The 23318-nt window shown below is 43.4% G+C and overlaps 1 long non-coding RNA gene across 7 annotated transcripts in view; it reads right to left on the bottom strand.

Annotated features, from left to right (window-relative positions):
• Positions 1-2497: 2497 nt before the first annotated feature.
• Positions 2498-23318, bottom strand: part of LOC123383711 — a 44600-nt gene continuing 23779 nt past the window's right edge. For 4 of the 7 annotated variants that reach the window (XR_006593679.1, XR_006593676.1, XR_006593675.1 and 1 more), the window contains 9 exons: positions 15840-15978; positions 13548-13604; positions 12940-13109; positions 12567-12627; positions 12424-12452; positions 12062-12227; positions 9332-9484; positions 7787-8746; positions 2498-7178 (listed from right to left, as the gene is read on the bottom strand). This is a non-coding gene — a long non-coding RNA (uncharacterized LOC123383711). The remainder of the gene's footprint in view (positions 7179-7786; positions 8747-9331; positions 9485-12061; positions 12228-12423; positions 12453-12566; positions 12628-12939; positions 13110-13547; positions 13605-15839; positions 15979-23318) is intronic. The other 3 variants (XR_006593677.1, XR_006593678.1, XR_006593680.1) reach the window with 3 other exon arrangements.

Raw genomic sequence — 23318 nt, 5'->3', positions numbered from 1 at the left:
AGTTATGTGTTAAAATCCTCCCATATCGTTATGGTATTATAAATGAGTTCTTTTATGGTTGTTGTTAAATGTTTTATATACTTGGTGGTTGCATGTTGGGGGCATCAAAATTTACAATCATTGGATCTTCTTGTTTGGTTGTCCCCTTTAGTATGAGATAGTGTTCGTCTGCATCTCTTGTTACAGCTTTATTTATTTTTTAAATTTAAGTCTTAGTTGACATACAGTGTATCCTCGGATTCGTGAGTAGAATTCAGTGATTCATCCCTTACATACAACACCCAGTGCTCATCACAACAAGTGCTCTTCTTAATACAGGTCCCCCATCTAGCCCAGAGCTGACCCATCTCCCTCTATGAACCTTCACTTTTTTTCTCTATCATTAAGAGACACATGTGGTTTGTTACCACTCTTCTCTTTTCCTGCCCCCTTCCCATGTTTTCATCTGTTTTGTTTCTTCAATTCCACATGAGTGAAATCATATATTTGTCTTTCTCTGATTGACATATTTCACTTAGCATAACACATTCTAGATCCATCCACATCGTTGCAAATGGCAGGATTTCATTCTTTTTGAAGCTGAGACATATTTGATTGTATATACATATGTATGTATGAATATATACACATACACGCATATACATGAATACACAGACACACACATACACAGACCCCACAACTTCTTTATACCTTCATCACTTGATGGATACTTGCGCTTTCTCCATAATTTAGCTACTGTTGATAAAGCTGCTATAAATATTGGGTGCATGCAATTTTACTACTAGGTATTGACCTAAAGGGTACCAGACTACAGTCTAGATTTTAAAGTTTTTTTGCCCGATATAAGTATTGGTACTGGGTTTCTTTTGATATTATTGGCATGATAAATGTTTTTTCATTCCCTCAATTTAAAAATTTTTTTCAACGTTTATTTATTTTTGGGACAGAGAGAGACAGAGCATGAACAGGGGAGGGGCAGAGAGAGAGGGAGACACAGAATCAGAAACAGGCTCCAGGCTCTGAGCCATCAGCCCAGAGCCTGACGCGGGGCTCGAACTCACGGATTGCGAGATCGTGACCTGGCTGAAATCGGACGCTTAACCGACTGCGCCACCCGGGCGCCCCGATTCCCTCAATGTAAATCTGCAGGTGACTTAAGTCCAAATAAGGCTTTGTAGGCAGCACCTAGATAGGCCTTGTTTTGTTTGTTTGTTTGTTTTATTTTTCTCTCTTTTTTTTTTTTTTTTGTCCATTCTGTCCCCCATCCAATGTCTTTTGATTGGAGCATTTAGTCGATTTACATTAATCATTGATAGGTATATATTTAGTGCCCTACTAGTTGTTTTACCATTGTATCTTGATGTTTTCTCTGATCCTTTCTTGTCTGTAACAATTTTGGTCTTTCATTTCCACTAAAAGAGCCCGATTTATATATTCTTTTCTTTTGACTGGTAGTATATTTCTTTACTTATTTTTAATATTTTTTTCATTTTTAAAATTTAAACCCAAGTTAGTTACCTTATAGTGGAATACAGTTTCAGGATTAGAATTTAGTGATCTGTCAATTACAAGATATATCCAGTACTCATCACAAGTGCTGTCTCTAATGCCCATCACCCATTTAGCCCATACCCCTATTCAGTAACCCTCCAGGAACCCTGAGCTTCTTCCCTCTATTTAACGGTATCTTATCGTTTGACTCCATCTCTGTTTGTATCTTATTTTTGCTTTCCTTTCACTACGTTTTTCAGTGTTATGAATTCTCTCCTCTGTGGAATTTAATATGATGTGTGTCTTTTTCTAGCAGTTATTGGGTGGACTCTTTAGGGTTTTCTATATACAGTGTCATGTAATCTGCAAATCGTTTCATTTCGTTTGTCTGCTGGCTGTGGCTAGGACTTCCAGTAATTTGTGTACTAGAAGTGGTAAGAGTAAACATCTTTGTCTTCTTCATGACCTTACAGGAAAAGCTCTCAGATTTTCCCCATTAAGGTTGATTATAACTGCAGGGTTTTCATAGACAACCTTTATGACGTTAATGTATGTTTCCTGTAAACCTACTTTAGGGGGTTACATGCATGAACGGATTTTGTACTTTGGCAAATGTTCCTTTCCGCATGTATTGAAATGACTGTATGCTTCTTTTCTTTTAACGTGTATTAATTTTGAGAGAGGCAGAGCGTGAGCAGGGGAGGGGCAGAGAGGGAGGGAGACATAGAATTCGAAGGAGGCTCTTGGATCTGAGCTTTCAGCACAGAGTCTGACGCGGGACATGAACTCAGGAATCATGAAGTCATGACCCGAGCTGATTTCAGACTGTTAAAGGATGAGCCACCCAGATGCCCCGATCATCTGGTTCTTATCCTTTCTCCTGTTGATGTATTGTATCACATTGATTGATTTGCGAATATTGAACCACCTTTGTGGCTTGGGAATAAATCCCACTTAATTGTGGGATATATTTACAGTTGTTATATCTTCTTTTTGGATTGTACCATTTACTGTTATAGACTGTCCTCCTCTGTCTCGTGTTATGTACTTTTCTCAAGTGTATTTTTTTCTGATACAAGTGTTGTTACTCCAGCTTTCTTTTGACATTCATTTGTATGATGTTTATCCTATCATTCTTGAGGTGTAAAGTGGGTCACTTGTAGGCATCTGAATCTGTTTTGTTTTTTCATCCATTCTTACTCCCTACATCTCTAGATTGGAGCATTCACTCCATTTCCCTCAAAAATGATTGATATGTATATATGTATTGTCATTTTATTGCCTGTTTTGTTGTGGTTTCTATTGATTTTCTCTGATCCTTTCCTGCCTTTCTTTCATGTATTGCTTATTTTCTTTAGTGATATATTTTTATTTCTTTATCTCTATTCTTAGCGTATTTATGACTGGTTTTAGGATATGGCTACTGTTAGGTGTTTATAGAACCTCTTCTGCATTTAGCAGTTTGTATTAAGTTGATGGTCATTTACCTTTGAACCCATTACTTTCTCCTCCCTAGGTTTTTGGCAGATGTTATTATATTTCAAATCCATTTCTCTGAGTACTTTAACTGATGTTTTTTTCCAGAAATGTTCATTTTTTACTTGAATTGTGTCTTCTACTTCTATACTGTCACTGTTTGTCTCCCCTTTCCACTCAAAGAATCCCTCTTAATATTTCTTGCAGGACTGGTTTAGTGGTACAAACTCCTTTAGTTTTTGTTTGGGGAAGTCTGTGTCTGCTTCATCCTGAAAGATAGCCTTGCTGAATAGAGTATTCTTGGCTGCTGATTTTTCCATTCAGCACTTTGAATATGTGATGTCACTCACTTCTGGCTTGCCAAGTTTCTGTTCAGAAATATGTAGCAAGCCTTATGGGTCTTCCCTTCTAAGTTAAGGACTGTTTTGCTGCTTTTACAAGTTTTTCTTCATTCTCACCCTAATTTGCAAGTTTGCTTACAATAGGTTTGTGTGTTGGCCTGATTTTGATGGGAGTTCTCTAGTCTCCTGGATGTGGATGTTTGTTTCCCTCCCCCAATTAGGGAAGTTTTCAGCTATTGTTTCCTCAAATAAATTTTCTTCCCCGTGTTCTCTTCCTTCTGGACACCTACAATATGAATATTATTATATTTCCTGTAGTCACTGAGTTCCCTTAGTCTCATCTCACGTTGCAGAATTCTGTTCTCTCTCTTTGGTTCAGTGTGACTAATTTCCATCACTCAGTCTTCGAGGTCACTAGTTTCTTCGGCTGCTTCTTCCATCCCTCTGTTGTTTCCAGCAAGCATGTTTCTCCTTGATTGTGTCCTCAGTGTCTAACTATGTTATATCTTACCTCTGTCAGGGGTCTCACTCTTCTACTCATTCCACAACTCCAGTGAGTATCCTTATGATCATTGCTTTAAATTCTGTATCAGGTATGTTACTTATATCTCTTTGGCTTAGATCTCTGGCTGTGGCTTTGACTAGGTCTTTCACTGTAGATAAACATCTCTGTGTATCCATTTTGTCTGGCTCTCTGGCTCTATTTCCCTGTGTTAAGAAAGTCAGCTGTGCCTTCTGATCTTGAAATTAATGCCGTTATGAAAAGGGGGTCCTGGAGTCCTCAGCAGTGCACGTCTCCGTTTATAGGCCCTGCACCTTCAGGAGGATATCGTATGGGTATTGCTCACTCCCTGCTGTTGTGTCTGGGTTACTTTTCCTTTCAGTACAGGGGTCTGCACTGATTGTGTGCCTATTGTGGGCTCTGCTTGCTCTCAGTGGTGTCAGTGGGACCCAGGCAGGCCAGCTGAGTCAAGAATCAGCAGGAATACATGTGTCTCCTGTGGCCTAAGCATTGTGTCGAATGCCATGTTTACGTTGCCTCTCTACACAAGCAGGGACCTGGCTATCACTCATCCTCCTGGATCACCCAGTGCTGGGTCAGCTGACCTCCAAATACCAGGATCTAAACTCAAGGGAATTCAGCCCCCCTGGGTTTTAATGCCCAAGGTTGTGGAGATTAGTCTTCCCTGTGTCGCTCCCTGGTGTGAGGGCTCACTTTTTCTGCCCCTTCTGCAGGCAGACAGCCTCCACCTTTCTAACCTTTCTGATGCAGCTTCTCTCTATTTAGGTGTGGAGTTTCTTCTGCCAGTCGTTGGATCCCTCTCTGGTTCATGGACTTGGATGTTCTGCAGTTGAGAACATGGGACTGGGTGAGCTCAGGGTCTGCTTACTCTGCTATTATTAATTTTTTAAATGTCTTATTATTTTGGATTTTTGAGACACGGGCTGACTCATATCACCAGTGCAGTTCAGGATTAGAAAGGAACGTTCCCACATTTGCTTCTAGTATTTTGTGCTTTGAAACTCTCTTTAATGAGGTATAATTTACATATAACAAAGAGCCTCAATTTAAAGGGTATAATTTGATGAGACTTGATCTCATGGATACAGCACCATGAAGTCCTATGGTTGCTCTCTAAACCTTAAATCATGATCCCTTTGTGTCTAGAGCTAATGTTGCTTTTGGAGTAAGGACTTTTTTTTTTTTTTTTAACGTTTTCAGATATGGGCCAGGTGTCTGAATGCCTGCACTAGGGTACCTACCTCCTTTTCGGATAGACTGTATTCCCGTAAGTATTGCCGTCGCTCTACCTTTGGACTTTATCCTGCCTTGTATCTTTCAGTCTGTTCACTTAATTTTGTTGGAGTACTTTAATGCTGAGGGATGCATAGTTGGATTGATTTTCACTAAATCGTACGAGCTGCAGTTCCAATCGTGACAGAAAGCACGTGTGTCCTGTGTTAGGTACTCAAGAGCAAGGCAGATACCCTGGGCACTTGAGCTGAGTATGTCACTCGGTGTTTTGCCAGCCCTCTTCCCTTCCGTGGGAGACAAGGGTCTCGTTTTGGTCACAGAGAAATGTAGGTGAAGTCAGCAGAGAAGGGTCCCTTCTCTTCTCTTCCGTTTGTCTCTCAAACTCCCTGTCACTACCTTCTGCCTGGCCCTTTCCCTGACTCAATCCCCCAGGCCCACTGGTCCATTCCAGCCAAGATAAGGGTGTCCTCCAGCTGCTGGCCTCGGCTCTGCCATCACTCAGTGAGGAAACTACAGGAGGATTATGTAGTTCATGGGTCTGATCAAGAAATCTCTGCTCCTTAGAGTCCTCCTACACGTGGTGCTGTTTGTGGAGACCTGGCATCCTGGGCGTGGGTCTGACCCTCACTCCTCTCTACAGTCTTCTCCACCATTAGCTCTCAGCCATTTCCTAAGGACAGATACTTGTCTGACCCCAAGGCACCATGGAGTCAGGGAATATTTCTAAAATAATTGAGCATAAGCACCCCATCCATCTAGATATAGGTAGTTCCCATCACCCCGGAAAACTCCCTCAGGTTCCCCTGAGCTGAGTTGTTAACAGTCTTAGTTTAATGAACTCCCGTGACCATCTGTTTTGGAGGATCATTGTGTGGAGATATCTTAATGGAAACTGTGAGAGGTGTGAGGGGACACTTCCCAGAGATTTTGCAGATGCTTTCTGCACTGAATGTCTTCTTTTTCTCTTGTTCTTGGAAACAAATGTTATCCCTGTTTTCACAGATACCACAGCTGAGGCTCTGTGTAGGTCCCACTGAGAACTGGTATTAGGGCTGAGACAGCAGGAACACAGGCAAAGCGTCATAATATTGTGAGAGAAGTTTGAGGAGATGCAAGGCTGCAGTCAGGGTGATGACAGGGGTCCAGTAGTGGTGGCATCTGGCCAGCCCTGAATTGTAGGATGACTCAGCTGATCTAGACTCTATCCACTTTTAGTCTCACTGAGGGATATGAACTTGGGCATACAGCATTTTCATTAGACCAAGTTAAACTCCCCATATCTCCAGGGCTCTTTTCCCCCCACAAATACCAGAAGCTTCAGGAAAATCCAGGGAGACAACAATCTTTTTAGATGATTACCTGTGTGCACTTTGGCAACACACTGACATTTTGGAGACGAACGGTGCATTGTGCACCGAGAGCGATCCCACATAGCAGCTCCGTATGGACCTCACACTCCCTGCTCAGGCTGTGGCCAGGAATGACCTCCAACTGCATCTCACTGACCCCAACACCCTCCCCTCTGCACCTCCTCAAGCTCTGCTTACTGTGCTCAACTTCCCTTCTATTCCTGTATGATTCAAGGTTCCCCCGTTTTTGCCCTGGATCCTTCACTGGTGTTTCCATTTTGGTGATTACAAGGTCTGAACCATTTAATGAATGTCCCTCTTTCACACAGGACACTTGATGCTCTAAAAGTTAGAGAACCCAACACATTGTGTCTCCAACATACGCCCCAGTACTGCGGCTATGTCTGCTTTTGTGTAAAAAATCCTCTTTCATTTGACAAGAGAAACGTATAGCTCACTGTATTACATGGACATGACACTGCCCATTGTATGTATGTCCTGAGAAACTTGAGATATGCTACAGTGTCCTCAGGCAGTTTGTAGTTGGATTGCCAAGACTCACAACCGTCTCTACATCATTGCCACAAAGTCAATCATGAGGAAGATGAATATACACTCAGCCAGTTCAGGTCATCTTAACAAATAGAGTAGGTGGAGGAGGGGGATGTGGCCTATAGCCCATGACTGGTGGTGAAGGGTGGTCCACGGGGCACAGCCTGCAAGGCAATCCTGGGAAAGGACCAGGACTCTTGCATACAAAATAGCCTGTGGAAAAGAAATGAGAGGTATGTTCATAGGACAGAACAGAGCACCAACACCAGCAAAAAGCAGAAACCCAAAGCAGCAGTGCGCATATCCTACTAGCTTCCCCACCACCAGGCTCCAAGAGGGCAACATCAGCGCCAAAATCTCTACCCACACTTTGGGTTCGGGAATGGATGTGATTGGGATCAACTAGTGTCCCCACGTGTCTGGAAACATAGAAACAGCAAGGGCCCTTTTTCTCCAAGATTTATAGACTGAATACCAAATTAAAAAGGTAGCATATTCCAGCTAGGAAGACATCTGTGTCCAGGATCACTCTCCCCCCTTCATCCCCCTCACCACAAGGGCTGTTTATTGTGTATATGAAGAACTACAGAATGAGAAGGAATGACAATACCAGTGTCCACACATGGAATCATATCCCTCATGGCTCAAAGCTCTGCCTCTAAGCCCCTGCCTGTGCCCAATCTACTTCTGTCCCGACAATGGGGTCTCCTCCTCTCTGGAAGTGCTATCCATGGGCACAGAGACACATGGGGAGATGGGGATCCTGAGGACCTGCAGAGGACCTGGGAAAGTGTGCTCTTAGAGAAACAGGTAACCTATACCTGTTAGTTGGGTTCAGCTAAGTTATTTTACTTCGGAGGGACTTCTCAGCTTAAGTGCAGTACACTTTGCAGGGTAATTGTGTCCTCTGGAAAAATGAGCTGAAATTCTAAAAGACAAAATTAACACAAATGCACTTTGATGTCTGGTGTAAGTTTCCATGTTTTAGCTGTACCTGTGACACAGGACACGAGAGAATGTGCTCATGTGAACACAAGTGAAGGACACCGTGGGGACTTGCCACACAGGTAATTTTGGATTTTTTCTCTTCACAACTTAAGTTCCAGTGCATGTTTTCCATGACCGATATGCCACCTCTTATAGTTCAGAGATTTGTGCCCAGGGCACACCTGAAGGGACTCTGGACAGCATGTTTACCAAAATGCTGATGGGTATGAAATTTACATTCTAAAGGACACATACAAAAATATAAGTTGGAGTGAAGGCAGTTCGCATTTTCAAATTGTAACGATACCCACAGATTTTTCTGAGCACGTTAAAATCCTCAATAGAAGGAAACAGGAGAGGAAGACACAGCAAGAGCAAAGATTCCACATTGAGGAGATCCACAAAGAATGAGGCAAGGTAGGAGACTTCCAAGTGGAGTGTGGTGTCATCCTCCTTGATTTATTCCAGGAACACATTAGAAAAGCCCTATGGCCCCCACCTTTAGGCATGCTTAGCGGCTCAAGTTACCACAAACAGATGCCAGCTGGGAAACAGGGAAGCCCGTAGACTCGGCAGTAAATGTTTTGCATTTGGGGGGGGAAAAAAACAGCAGACAGACCATACGACACACAAACCAGAGACAATGGCAGGAGAGTGTCCTGTACAGGCGGTCCGTAAAGACTTAGAACTGAAAATGGCCACAGCATTTACTTTGTGTTTCTCGGCAGTTTTGGCAGAGCCAGTGTCGATGTCACTCTTGGTTGTGACACCTACTTCTGGACCTGCAAAAAATCCTGGAAGGGATGGAGGTTTATTCTGATTTGAGTCCACTGTTTGGAGATCAAAAACAAAAGACCCTCCCCTGATACTTCCGACAACTTAAACTCTTTGCCCCAGTGAGATCCCAAATTACATGCACAGGGTGTCCCACATGCCTCCAGTGATCCCCAAGAAGAACTTGAAGAACCATCCCTTATAACTTAATGAAGACTCCTAAAAGCCCTGACTCAGATGTATTCATCACTCATCGAACAACTATGGATGGCTGGGGGCACAACTAAATGGACATACATTACGTTGTGCCTCATGCCTCACAGATCCCAGCACGTGGAGTGTGTACAGGGCATTTCTGCTGAAGCGCTATGTCTGATTTTCTGCATACGGCCCCATTCCTTCTCTATAAGAGACACCTGTACCAACCCATGGTGGGGGAAAAGACGAAGATGAGATCCTGAGCAACTTGAGGATTGTGGTGACACATTCCCCTTGCATCACAATGGTCTGTGGTACCGCTTCTGCACCTTGGCCCAGGACCTAACAGCAACAAAATAAGGTGAGTGTGTTTTACAAGTCAACTCCTAGTGCTCAGATCATCTTACCAAGTGTTGCAGGTGGAGGGGTTCCGGGTGGCCTCAGGGCCACTAAGGTTCAGGAGGTGGACGTGCCTAATAGTCCATGGGGTGGGGCGTCTCCAGGGTAGGGCATGCAGAATCGTCCAGTTAACGGAGGAGGTCCCCAGGATCTAGACTGCCCTGCAGAACAGAAGTGACAGCTACATCCATGTGCCAGACAAGAGAACCAATACCAAAAGCAGCTGTAACCCAGAGAAGAGTGTGTCAGCACCTGCCACCTTCTCTGCCACCAGGATCCAAGAGAGTAGCATCAGTACCTGAAAACTCTGTCCCTGCCACTGGATAGCACCTACAGCTTGGGGTAGTAGATGCAAGAGGTTAACCTACTGCCACCACACATCACTGCCCACGTCTGTGGAAGAAAATGGCAACGGTCCTGTCCTAACGGGTTAACAGAAGTAATTACAGATTAATGAAGTAGCATTCTCCAGACAGGCAGCCATCGATGTCCAGGTTCACCCTGCATCCCTCCTCTATGCCAACTCCAGATGCTCTGCTTTTGCTATATTAAGAACACAAAAAAATGAGTGGGAATAAATGGCTCATATTCTGCTCATGGAATCACAGCCACTCCTGGCAAAATATTCTGCAGCCGGACGCTCACTGTGCCTCCTCTGCTCCTCTCCCTGAGAAAGGAGTCTTCCCTCTTGAAGTGTTGTCAAAGGCCTCAGAGACCTCTGGGCAGTGGAGGATGCCTGGAATCTTGCAGGGGAAGGAGAGTCTTCTGTGAAGAACGAGTTACTTGTGGTGAATGTCTACAAAGCTCAGATGTGTTCATCTTAATTCATAGGGAATTCTGACTTTAAGCATACGACAGGACACAGAATCATTATGTGCAATGGAAAAAAAGAGGGAGAATTTCACATAACAGATTTCATGCAAGTGTTTTGGTATAAACCTGGTATGTGTCATGAGACTATATCAGCTCTAACAGTGACTGGGGACACAACCAGCAACTGCTCATAGAAACACAATTGAAGGACACAGTGTTCAAATTGTTTTTACCTAAGGTATAGCTGGAGGATTCCAGACAAGTCATTTACCGACAAAGACGGTAAGGTGATGAGTGATGCTATTGGCTTTCTCTGTGACCACTCTAAATGGCACAGGGCACATAATAGAAAGTTGGAGTCATGATGTCGTTTCTAACAGGTTCATCTCCTAGCCAGAATCAAGAAAGGAAGACACAGCAGCCACACTGTTCCCACAGAGGTGAGGTCTGGAAAGGATCACCCAGGCCGGGAGACATCTGTTTGGAGTGTGCAGTCATCCTCCTCTCATTATTTCCTGAAACTCACGGAAAAACCTTACGGTACTCAGTCTCTAAGCGCTTTTGGCTTCTAAACTTACCACAGAAAGCTGACAGACTAAAAATTGAGAAGCAACAAACAGACATATCACACAACACGCAAAACGAGACAAGGCCGGGAGAGCATACTGTACATAAAGATGAGGGTTTCCCAAAAGAGTTACAAGTGAGCATGGCCCCGGCATTTACCTTGCCCTTGTCTGCATTCTTGGTACAGCCAGAGCCGCTGTAACTCACAGAGGTTTCAGCAGTTTCTTGATCTACTAAAGACCTTAGAAGGGACAGAGGTTTATTCTGCTTTCAGAGGACTGGGCATAATGAAAACAATCCCTCAACTCATTCCTCAAATATCTTAAACTTTTCCCTACAGTCAGGTCCCTCACCAGAGGCAGAGGGTATCCCAAATGCCTCAGGTGACCCCCAAGGTTAAGGGGGAGAACCATCCCCTCACCTTGATAAAGACCTCACGGTGCCCTAGTTCATGTTGTTTCATAATTAATCACATAACTGTGGACAGGTCAGGCGCAAATAGCAATTTAGAATTCACCAGTAAAACAGTTTTCTCAGTATACATCATGGGAAATCACGATTTCATTACAGATCAGGAATTAGTCTGAGGATGCTTGGATTCAGCATCCGACTCTTAATTTTGGCTCAGGTCACGATCTCACAACTTGTGAATTCAAGATCAGCGTTGGGTTCCTCACTGACAGTGTGACGCCTGCTTGGCATTCTGTCTATGCGTCTCTCAAAATAAATAAACTTAACAAAAAAGAATAACATTGAGAACACTGGTTTCGTGTATAGCCTCAATGAGTCCTCAAGAAGGGTGCATTACTTCAGGAAAATTGTTCAATCTCCCAGCTTATCTACAAGCTGCCTTCCACATGAGAGCAGTTAGTATATAAGGAAAGACTGATTTGACACTATTGAGAAAAGGAAAACTGTCAGAAGTTAGCAGTGAAGCTGCAGAGTTGCACTGATACCATCAGAGGCCTAAGCTAAGCTTTATGGAACTTAAGTGGACGGATGTAGGGCTACAGTTCCGAAAACAAACCAAAAGAAAGACTTTTCAAACTAGTGAATAAATGACCTTCTCCTCAAATAAACTAAAGTCTTCACATTGTGTCCGGGTGGGAAGAAAGTTTCCAGGCTCTTCAGACAGGGGGATGCTAGAGGAGGTGGGAGGGTCACCGTCAGAGGAGGGGCATGAGCTCCACCAGTCACAGGGACAAGTGCCTCATTGTCTGCGGCACCAGAGGAGAACACCCTTCTGTCACCTCTTCAGACCACCTGCCGTCCTTAGTGCGTGTGATTCTTTCCAGACCACACAGGAACAGGCTGCACAGCAGAAATTGGACTGCAGCACATCACAACGTGCTCCTTACCTTGCCTTGGAGGGTTCTTGCAGTGATTGGTTTCTGCCTCGTGTATCCCTCAGGCAACCTGTATGGTTCCATCCCTTCCAGTCTTGGATACAGAAAAATAATGGACTTCTATAAGAGTTGCAACACCACGTCGTCTACTAGACAACTAAGAGTGCAGGCGTCATCCCTGGAAACACCCATAAAAACGCAAGTCAAATGACCACACCTGTATTTCAAGTAAGCGACCTCCCTGCCCTGCTCCGCCATCTCCCTGTCCCAGATCTGAGTCTTGATCTGGGGGAGAAAAAACACAACCAACTTCAGTCGGAAGGTGGTGCCACACTGTGCACCAAAGAAAGAGGAGGAAACAAGAAAACACTTACCTAGTTGTCCTGAGCATTCTTCTCGTGACCTGCAAGCGGAAAAAGCCAACAACGAAAAGCCCGTGATTAGGGATTCCAAGGGCCACTACACTCACCCGCGTGAGGTGCTAAGGGTTCAGTATGTCAGGCAGAACTCAGGTTACCTGGTATCTAAAGGTGAGCTCTGCCTGCTGCAGCTGTTCCCGTGTTTGTTCAATTTGTTGCCTGTGAGTTACAATTGCTCTTGTCAGATAAGGCCCAATATTGGGTATGATTTTAAATAAGCTGCCCACGTTCCCACCAACCTCATATCTGTCCCCTGATACAATTTATTCTTACACATGAAACACTTTGCCCATGATTATCAATGTACAGTAGGATCAAAGCTATTGTCACATCCTTTCCTTACTCATTATCCCATGCCTGTAGGGTTCAGAGTTCATAGAATTCCCTCCCATTTTCAATCTTTCTCTAACTCATCATGTGACAAGTGTCTTTTATCATAAAGATCTATTCTTCTATAACTTATATCCTCACCATGTTTCCCAGGGTTGCAAAGACGAGGGCCATGAAATGGCACTACCACGTTGATGGGTACGATTCATTGTACGACACACTGCTTTCCTACAGATGACGACAATTGACACCACCCCCGAGGAATGTTAGCATGGACAAAGTTTCCACACAGTCTGGTCATTACTTGAGATCTGCAAATGTTTAGAAACTTAATTATTTTATTCTTTCTAAAAGTTACCTTTTTTATCTGTTAATACTCTATGCATATGTTGACTTTAAACTTTTCAAAAAGATTAAAAACCAAAAAAAAACAGCGGTCTCATGAGCTCCTGGTAATTACTAGCTGAACTCACTTGTACTTGTTTATTTCTTCTGTAGCTATTTTCTTTTTTTTCCCTAATGTTTATTTATTTTTGAGACAGAGAGAGAGAGAGCACATGCATGAGCAGGGGAGGGACAGAGAGAGATGTAACAGAATCTGAAACAGGCTCCAGGCTCTGACCTGTCAGCACAGAGCCTGACACGGGGCTCGAACTCCCGGACTGTGAAATTATGACCTGAGCTGAAGTTGGACGCTTAAACGACTGAGCCACCCGGGCGCCCCTTCTGTAGCTATTTTCAAATTTTACCTGCAGCTGCTAGCTGATTCTTCTTTGCCGCCAGTTCACAGTGTCATTTTCAGCTTCCTAAGATGGGAAAGATACATACACAGTCAGGACCAAGGTCCAGAGGTTCTCCCTTTTTACCTCCCAGCACTCTTGAAGGCCTATGCAAATATCCCTTCCCCCACTTCTCCCATAAATGCACACACTGACAACCCAATCAGAGAAATGAAGTGAACACCCCATTTAAGTTCAAGAAAATTCAACTTCTGTCTGCTGCCACGTCTCTACTATTGGAACTGTCTTTCTAGTTCTCGTTTCCTCTCCTTTATCATAAAGTCATCAAATAACATTGTACTTTGTGCCTTCCCAGAGTTGGTCTTTTGTTTGATATGGCGAAGACTCATTTCATCAGTGAGTGAAAAACCGTATCTGACCAACTGTACCCATTAGGATGAATCAAGGGATCATCACTAGTCTTACACCTCCATGGGGAGCCCTGATTCTCAGTCCAAAAGTTGTACCATGACACAGGCAATCACCTGAAAGACGACCTTCCAGAATATGGTTTCACTAACATTGCAGCTCACTCCCAGACATCGCTAGCGTTCAGGACTGCAACCCCTGCCTCCACCTTCAAAAGGCCAATCTTAGAACAACCTCATCTCCTGACGTACAACCTGATATGAACTGTCACACAGTCTGGGTTTACTTCCAGGAAAGAGATTTCAGGTGGAAAACTCTCAACTTCATGGAGCCAAATCTACTTTAACAAGACTCATTCCATTGATAGTGAAGGCAGCAGAAGGCAATGCTTGGCAAGGCTGGGTTGCTGTGTTGCCCTCAGACCATTTTCTTTGTGGTGTTGACTGAGATGGTTTCAACTTGACACTTGATGTACTAAAGAATCACATGCAAAATTGAAAATCTCTTAGCAAATGACACAAAAGCACTAGACAGAGAAAGGCACATGCATTTCCTTCTGGCCTCTCAGGCAGTCCTTGGGCAAATGCTTGCTGGAGTGGTTGTAATGTAGTGGCTCTGTTGTAAGGGGTTGAAGATAGAGAGGTGGTCAGGGTGCTGTACCCACTCACAGAAAGAGCTTACGAGTTAACAAAAACAAGATGCCAGTGAGACAGAGCAAGCCCTAACCCCAGCTGTGGGAAGGACGAACATAAAGGTGAGTCTCCAGGGAAGAGAAGACTTCCCTTTCCAACACGAGTGAGGGACTCTAAAGGCCCCCATCTCCTCCTGAGAACAAAAGGAAATACTGTACAAAGGAGGAAACATGTGACTGAATGCACCAAGTATCTGACAACCCCACAAAGACACACAAGACCAAGATGGAGAAGAAGGAAGCCCAGGACAAAGCCAGCCTGGCAGTTGGACCCAAACTCCCTAAGACTCGTCATTGATGTGGGGTGCATACACTTGGATGGCAAAGAAGCTGAACAACTTTATGGGCACAGACTTAGAAGTAAAGAAGTGTACTTCAGGGGAGGCCAGCAAAGATGAGCCCTAGTGAAGCTGCGGGCTTTGGCCAAGACTCAGAAGAGTTACACTTGAAAAATCAGGGGACAGGAAACGACTTTCTTAGGGATTGGGCCTGCAGTGAGCAATCTCACTGGCAGAATGGATGCAGGGATCCAGTACTGCTGGTACCCCTACCCACTTTCCAGAAAGCAACTTCCATTGTTTCTGCAGCAAGAGAATTCAATTTTTTCCCCACACATTTTTGACCCATGTCTGGTCCTGAACAACAATGACCTAATTGCTGGGTGACAAAACAGTGTGATGCGATTGAAACCTACAGGACAGTGTAGGTGGATCCAGAGTGGATCCAGGTATTAACGTTATTAATGATGGCACCTTCCCTCTGCCGCCCCCAAAACATGACACAATGTGTGGCAAGCACTTAGGAGAAAGGAAAATGCAGGTTACATTACAGAAAGCAAGGTAGGAAGGGAAGGTCCAATTCTACTGAATGCATTGGGCAAAAATACTCTGGACCCAGTTCCAAAAGAAATACAATTATCTCTACTGGCTGCCATGATCTCCCATACAATACGGTCCTTGTGACAGTTCTCACATGAACATCTTACTTTTCTAAAATTTTTTTAACGTTTATTCATTTTTTGATAGAGACAGAGTGCGAGTTGGGTAGGGCCAGAGGAAGATATAGAATCCAAAACAAGCTCCAGGCTCTGAACTGTCAACACAGAGCCCGACATGGGGCTTGAACTCATGGACCGTGAGATCATGACCTGAGCCGAATTTGGACGTTCCACCGACTGAGCCACCCAAGCGCCCCCATCTTACTTTTTTGTAGGCACTTTTCTTTGATCATAGAATTCTTCTAGGTTATGTGCTTTCTCCTTCAGCTGTTTGACTTTTGCTTCCTTTGTGGCTTTCACAGACCTCAATGCATTACACTTGTCTTCCAGGGCGTTTTTATTTTCTGGAAAAAAAAAAAAAGGTGTTTGCTTGATAAACATGCACATGACCTGAGTCTTGATTTTGGTGAGACACAAAAAGCGCAAGAACCATGAAGGCATGAAAGTATTCTTTCCCTTACCAATGCAAAGTCATTGCCATCATATGGGGATTTCTCCCCAACAGAAAATATAACTTCCAGTTGACAGTTATTGGACCTCAAGGCTCTTAGCTCTACATCCTCGAATTCAACATTGGCACCTTGTGGTTAAGACAGATATGAGGAAAGACTTTCACGGAAAACTGATCACACAACAATTTGTACTTCACACAGCAAGATCGTGCATTGCAACCAACAAACACTTTAGAGGCATGAATATAACTAGAAGACAAAGATGATGGAAAATAGTTCATGTCTAACAACTCATGGCTTTCTTAGTGGTGTATGTATGTATGTATGCATGCCTGTTTATCCCCCATTCACGTTGAAAATTTACTATTCAGCATTCAGAGAGAAAGAGACTATTGAGCACCTGGGTGGCTCAGTCAGTTGAGCATTAGATTCTTGATTTTGTGTCAGGTCATGATTGTAGGATCATGTGATCCAGACCTGTGTTGGGCTCCACACTGAGTGTGAATCCTGCTTAAGGTACTCTCTCTTTCCCTCTCCCCCACTTGCATGCCCCCTCACTAAAATTAAAAAAAAATCATAAAGCATAATTTAAACATATTTTTTAAAGGGAAAGGATTATACACTTTGGCTATCACCCTTTCTCTCTCAACTATATTTGGGTATTTTCTACATATCTTGGAGGGCAGAGTTGAATGATGTGATAATTACCGAGTTGTGAAAATAAAAGATAACTGCTAGTCCTTGAAATAGCAAATCTCATCTGGGCAGTCCTAGTAAAATTCCAGCTCATTGGTCAGAACGAGTTTTGGCTCCCAGAGGCCCACTGTCTACTGTGGTAAATGGCAGGCAAATATGCTGTGCTCACTTCACCCAATGAACAAAAACCCTCCAAAGCCAAATTACGGTAAAACTCAGCAGCCAACTCTTAACCACTTCCTGATTCTTCACATTTTCTTCTCTCTCTCTGAGTTTGCAAGGTAGCAAGTGCACTTTGAACGGTGTCATTTAAAATTTCACTAAAGTGGGTGCCTGCGAGGCTCATTCAGTTAAGCATCTGACTTCAGCTCAGGTCGTCATCTCATGGTTTGTGAGTTTGAGCCCTGTTTCGGACTGTGTGCTGACAGCTCAGAGCCTGAGGCCTGCTTTGGATTCTGTGTCTCCCTCTCTCTCTGCCCCTGTCTCTCTCTCTCTAAAATAAATAAACATAAATAATTTTATGTTTACTTGTACTCAACAAGTACAAAAAGATAGAGATCATACCGTGCACAGTTTCAGACCCCAATGCTATGAAACTCTAAATCAACCACAAGAAAAAATTTGGAAAGATAACAAATACTTGTAGACTGAACAACATCCTATGGAACAATGAATAGTGGAATGCAAGCTGCTGCAGCCACTCTGGAAAACAGTACGGAGGCTCCTCAAAAAGCTAAAAAGAGAACTATCCTACGACACAGCAATTGCAATACAAGGCATTTATCTAAGGGATACAGGCGTGCTGTTTTGAAGGGACACATGCACCCCCATGATTATAGCACCACGATCAACAATAGCCAAAGTATGGAAAAAGCCCAAATGTCCATTGATGAATGAATGGATACAGAAGATGTGGGGTGTGTGTGTGTGTGTGTGGGTGTGTGTGTGTGTGTGCGCGCGATGGAGTATTACTCAGCAATCAAAAAGAATGAAATCTTGCCATTTATAACTACATGGTTGGAACTAGAGGGTATTCTGCTAAGTGAAATTAGTAGTCAGAGAAAGACAAATATCATATGACTTCACTCATAGGAGGTCTTTGAGACACAAGACAGATGAACATATAATGGAAGGAAAACAAAAATAAAAACAGGGAGGTGTACAAAAGAAGAGCACACATAAATATGGAGAACAAAAATGGGGTTACTGGAGGGGTTGTGGGGGGGGAACGGACTAAATGGGTAAGGGGCACTAAGGAATCTACTCATGAAATAACTGTTGCACTATACGGTAACTAATTTGGATGTAAATTGTAAATAATAAAAATGAAAATTAAAAAAAAAAGAATGAATGGGTGAACCAAGAAGTTAAAGGGAAAATTAAAAAGTACATGGAAGCCCATAAAACTGATAACACCACAGTCCAAACCTCTGGGATGCAGCAAAGGCAGTCGTAAGAGGAAGTTTAGCAATCCAGGCCTTCCTAAAGAGGGAAGAAAAGTCTCAGATACACAACGTAAGCATATACCTTAAAGTAATGGAAAAAAGATCATCAAATAAAATCCAAATCCAGCAGAAGACAAGAAATGATAAAGATTACAGCAAAAATCAATGCTTTCAAAACTGAAAACAAAAACAAAAACAACCCCCAACACACACACAAACAGGAGAAGAGATCAATGACACCAGAAGCTAGTTCTTTGAAATAATTTTAAAATTGATAAACCACCAGCCAGTTGGATCAAAAAGAATAAGGAAAGGACCCAAATAAATAAAATCAAGAATGAAAGAGGAGAGATCGCAACCAACACAGGAGAAATACAAACAAGAATAAGAGAATATTATCAGCAATTATATACCAATAAAATGGACAATCTGGAAGAAATGGACAAATTCCTAGAAATATACAAACTATGAAAACTGAAAGAGGAAGAAGTAGAAAATTTGAACAGACCCATAACCAGTAAAGAATTGAATTAGTAATCAAAAATCTCCCAAAAAAACAAGAGCCCAGGGCCAGATGGCTCTCCAGGGGAATTCTACCAAACATTTAAGGAAGATTTAACACCTATTCTCTTGAAGCTGTCCCAAAAATAGAAATGGAAGGAAACATCCAAACTCTTCCTATGAGTCGGCATTACCTGGATTCCAAAACTAGACAAAGATCCCACTAAAAAGTAGAAGTATAGACCAATTTTCATGATGAACATGGATGCAAAAATCTTCCACAAGATATTAGCCAACCAGATCCAATGATACATTTAAACTTTATTCACCACGACCAAGTGGGATGCAAGGAATCCCTTATAATAACCTGGAATGCAAGGCTGGATGGATATCCACAAAATAATCAATGTAATTCATCACATCAATAAAAGAAGGGACAAGAACCACATGATGCACTCAATAGATGCAGAGAAAGCATTTGACAAAATACAGCATCCTTTCTGGATAAAAGGGTTCCACCAAAAAACTGTTAAATGATCCATGAATTCAGCAAAGTGGCAGGGTATAAAATTAATGCACAGAAATTAGTTTCATTCTTATACACAAACAAAGAAGCAACAGAAAGAGAAATCACAGAATCCATCCCGTTGACAATTGCACCAAAACCCATAAAATACCTAGGAATAAATCTAACCAAAGAGGTGAAAAATCTATACACTGAAATCTATAGAAAGATTATGAAAGAAATTTCAGATGACAAACACACAAAAACGAAAATCATTCCATGCACCTGGATAGGAAGAACAACTATTGTTAAAATGTCAATAGTACCCAAAGCAATCTACATATTCAACGCAATGCCTATCGAAATAACACCAGCATTCTCCACAGAGTTACAACAAACAATCCTTCAATTTGTATGGAACCAGAAAAGACCCCGAATAGCCAAAGCAATCTTGAAAAAGAAAACCTAAGTAGGAGGTATCACAACCCTGGACTTCCAGCTGTATTACAAAGCTGTAATCATCAAGACAGTACGGTCCTGGCACAAGAACAGACACTCAGATCAATGGAACAGAACAGGAACACAGAATTGGACCCACAGATGTATGGCCAACTAATTTTTGACCAAACGAAAGAAGATCCAATGGAATAAAGACAGTCTTCTCAGCAAGTGTGCTGGGAAAACTGGACAGTGATATGCAGACGAATGAGCCTGGACCACTTTCTCACACAAAAAGAGACTCAAAACGGATGTAAGACCTAAATGTAAGATAGGCAGCCATCAAAATCCTCAAGGAGAAAGCAGGCAAAAACCTCTTAATGTTGGCGTCCACATCTTCTTACCCAACACATCTCCAGAGGCAAGGAAAACAAAAGCAACACTGAAGTATTAGGACCTCATCAAAATAAAAAGCTTCTGCACAGAGAAGGAAACAATCAGCAAAACTAAAAGGCAACCAACAGAATGGGAGAAGATATTTGCAAAGGACATATGAGATAAAGGATTAGTATTCAAAATCTATAAAGAACATACCAAACTCAACACCCAAAAAACAAGTAATCCAGTGAAGAAATGGGCAAAGACACGAGCAAACACTCCTCCAAGGAAGACATCCAGATGGCCAACCGACACATGAAAAAATGCTCAAAATCACTCATCATCAGGAAAATACAAATTAAAACCACAATCACCCCTGTGAGAATGGCTAACATTAACAACGCAGGCAACAACAGATGTTGGCGAGGAAATGGAGAAAGAGGAACTCTTGCACTGCTGGTGCACGGGCTTGCACTGCTGGTGAAGCCACTCTGGAAAACAGTATGTAGGTTCCTCAAAAAATGAAAAAGAAGACTGTTCAACAACCCAGCAGGTGCACTAGTAGGTATTTATGCAAGGGATACAGATATGCTACTTTGAAGGGACAAGTGAACCCCAAAGTTTATAGAAGTACTATCAATAGCTAAAGTATGGAAAAAGCCCAAATGTCCATCGATGGATGAATGGATAAAGACGTGGTATATATACATACATACATACATACATACATACATACATACATAGTATGTATATGTGTGTGCGTGTGTGTGTATACACTACATACATACACACACCATGGCATATTACTTAGCCATCAAAAAGTATAAAATCTTGCCATTTGAAACTACATGGATGGAGAGCCTCCTGGGACCTAACACTAACCATAAACATAACCCTAAACATAACCCTCAACCTACCCTATCTAGCACATGAAAAGTAAACCAGATGCACAGCCGCACATGTGCCCTCACTTCAGCCCTCCATAGAATTAACAACATTGGTGTCGCTTCGGCCTTAGCAATTCCCTGTACAGAACTCTTACCCTAGCTAAGTGTCTATCCCCATGGGGACCCAATTCAAAAGTCTGACAACAGCACACACACGGGTTCGAGAATCGGTGCAACAATACTCGGCATGGAACATGGAACATCACCATATCTTTTGCAAAGTGTGATTGCAGCTGCACGACAGGATTCTAGAGGCCTATTCCAAGGGAGGCCCAAACATCTCTCTGGCCTTGGAACCTATGAAGTGATACTCACTGGCACGCTCCTTTATGTACTCCATTCATCCGTTCGGAGAGACAACTGCACTGTTGTGGGTTCAGTGCCTGGAGCCTCCTGGGACCTAAAACTAACCCTAACTGTAACCCTAAACATAACCTTCAACTTACAACTAACCCTATCTCTCATTGAACCCTATACTTGACCCCCACCTTTTCTAGGGCCCTCAACACAGCCCTCGATGGAGATCATGAGACTGGAGTCGCTTCAGCCCTGTCGACTTCCTTGGACTGAACCCTAATCCTACCTAAAGCTTTCTCCCCATGGGGACCCAATTCTAAAATCTGAAAACAGCACCCACAAGGGTTCGAGAATCGGTGGAAAATACTCAGCATGGAACGTGGAACATAACCATGTCATTTCAAAAGCACGGCTGCAGTTGCACAAGAGGATTCCTGAGGCCTAACCAAAGGGTGGCCCATACATTTTCCTGGCCTTGGAACCCAAAGACTAATCCTAACAGGCACCCTCCCTTGTATCCTACACTCAGCCCTTCGGGGAGACAATTGTTCTGTTGTGCGTTCAGTGCCTGGAGCTTGCTGGGTTAGGACCTAACCCTAACCCTAATCATAACCCTAATCGTAAACTTCAACCTACACCTAACCCTATCTCTAACCCAAACACTACACTTGACCCGCACACTTGCATGGGCACTCAATTCAGCCCTGCAGTGAGATCACGAGACTGGAGTCTCTTCGGCCATAGCCACACCGCTGGAATGAACTCTAACCCTAGCTATGGCTCTGTATGCATTGGGACCCAATTCCAATGTCTGACAACAGCTCTCACACTGGTTTAAGAATTGGTCCAGAAATAGTTGGCATGGAACTTGGAACATCACCATGTCACTTCCAAAGGGTGACTGCAGCTGCAGGGGAGGAATCCTGAGGCCTACCCAAAGGGTGGCCCATACATTTGTTTGGTCTTGGAACCCAAATACGAAGACTGACGGGCACCCTCCCTTGTGTACTACACTCAGCTCTTCAGGTTGACACCTGCTCTGTTTGGGGTCAGTGTCTGGAGTCTCATGGGACCTAAACCTAACAGTAACCCTAACCATAAATATCACCCTACACTGAACCCTATCTATCTCATTAAGTCTACACCAGACCCACAGCTGCGCATGTGCCCTGACTTCAGAGCTCCATGGAATTCACAACACTGGAGTTGCTTTGGCCCTGGTGACATTCCTGGACCAAACCCTAAACCTATCTAAGTGTCTCTCCCATGGGGAACCAAGTCCAAAATCTGACAATAGCACACACAAGGGTTCGAAAACAGGTGTAGAAATACTTGGCATGGAATATATATCATCACCATGTTATTTCCAAACCATAACCCTAACTGTACCCCTAACAATTACCCTCACCCTACACCTACCCCTATATCTAACCCTACCCTACATTGAACCACACCCTCGCATGTGCCCTCAATTCAGCCCTCGAGGGAGATCACAAAACCAGAGTTGCTTCGGGCCTGGCGACTTCCCTGGACCAAACCCTAACACTAGCTAAGGCTCGGGGACCCAATTCCAAAGTCTGACAACAGTACGCACGCGGGCTCGAGAATCAGTGAAGAAATACTTGGCATGGAACGTGGAACATCACCATGTCATTTCCAAAACGCGACTGCAGCTGCACGAGAGGCTTCCTGAGTCCTACACGAAGGGTGACACATACATTTCTCTGGCCTTGGAAGTCAAAGGCTAATCCTGACCGACACCCTCTCTTGGGTACTCCACTCAGCCCCTCCGGTTAACACCAGCTCTGCTGTGGGATCAGTGTCTGGAGTCTTCTGGGACCTAAACCTAACCCTAATCCTAAACATAATTCTTACCCTACACCTAACCCTATCAACCTCGATAAGCTACACCAGACCCATAGCCACGCACATACCCCCACTTCAGCCCCCCATGGAATTCACAACACTGCTATGGCTTCTGCCATGGTGACTCCCCTGGACCGAAACCTAACCCTAACTGAGGCT

Source organism: Felis catus, unplaced genomic scaffold (genome assembly GCF_018350175.1).
Source record: "Felis catus isolate Fca126 unplaced genomic scaffold, F.catus_Fca126_mat1.0 Un_scaffold_52, whole genome shotgun sequence".
NCBI lineage: Eukaryota > Metazoa > Chordata > Mammalia > Carnivora > Felidae > Felis > Felis catus.
This window is presented reverse-complemented; position numbering and strand designations above follow the sequence as displayed.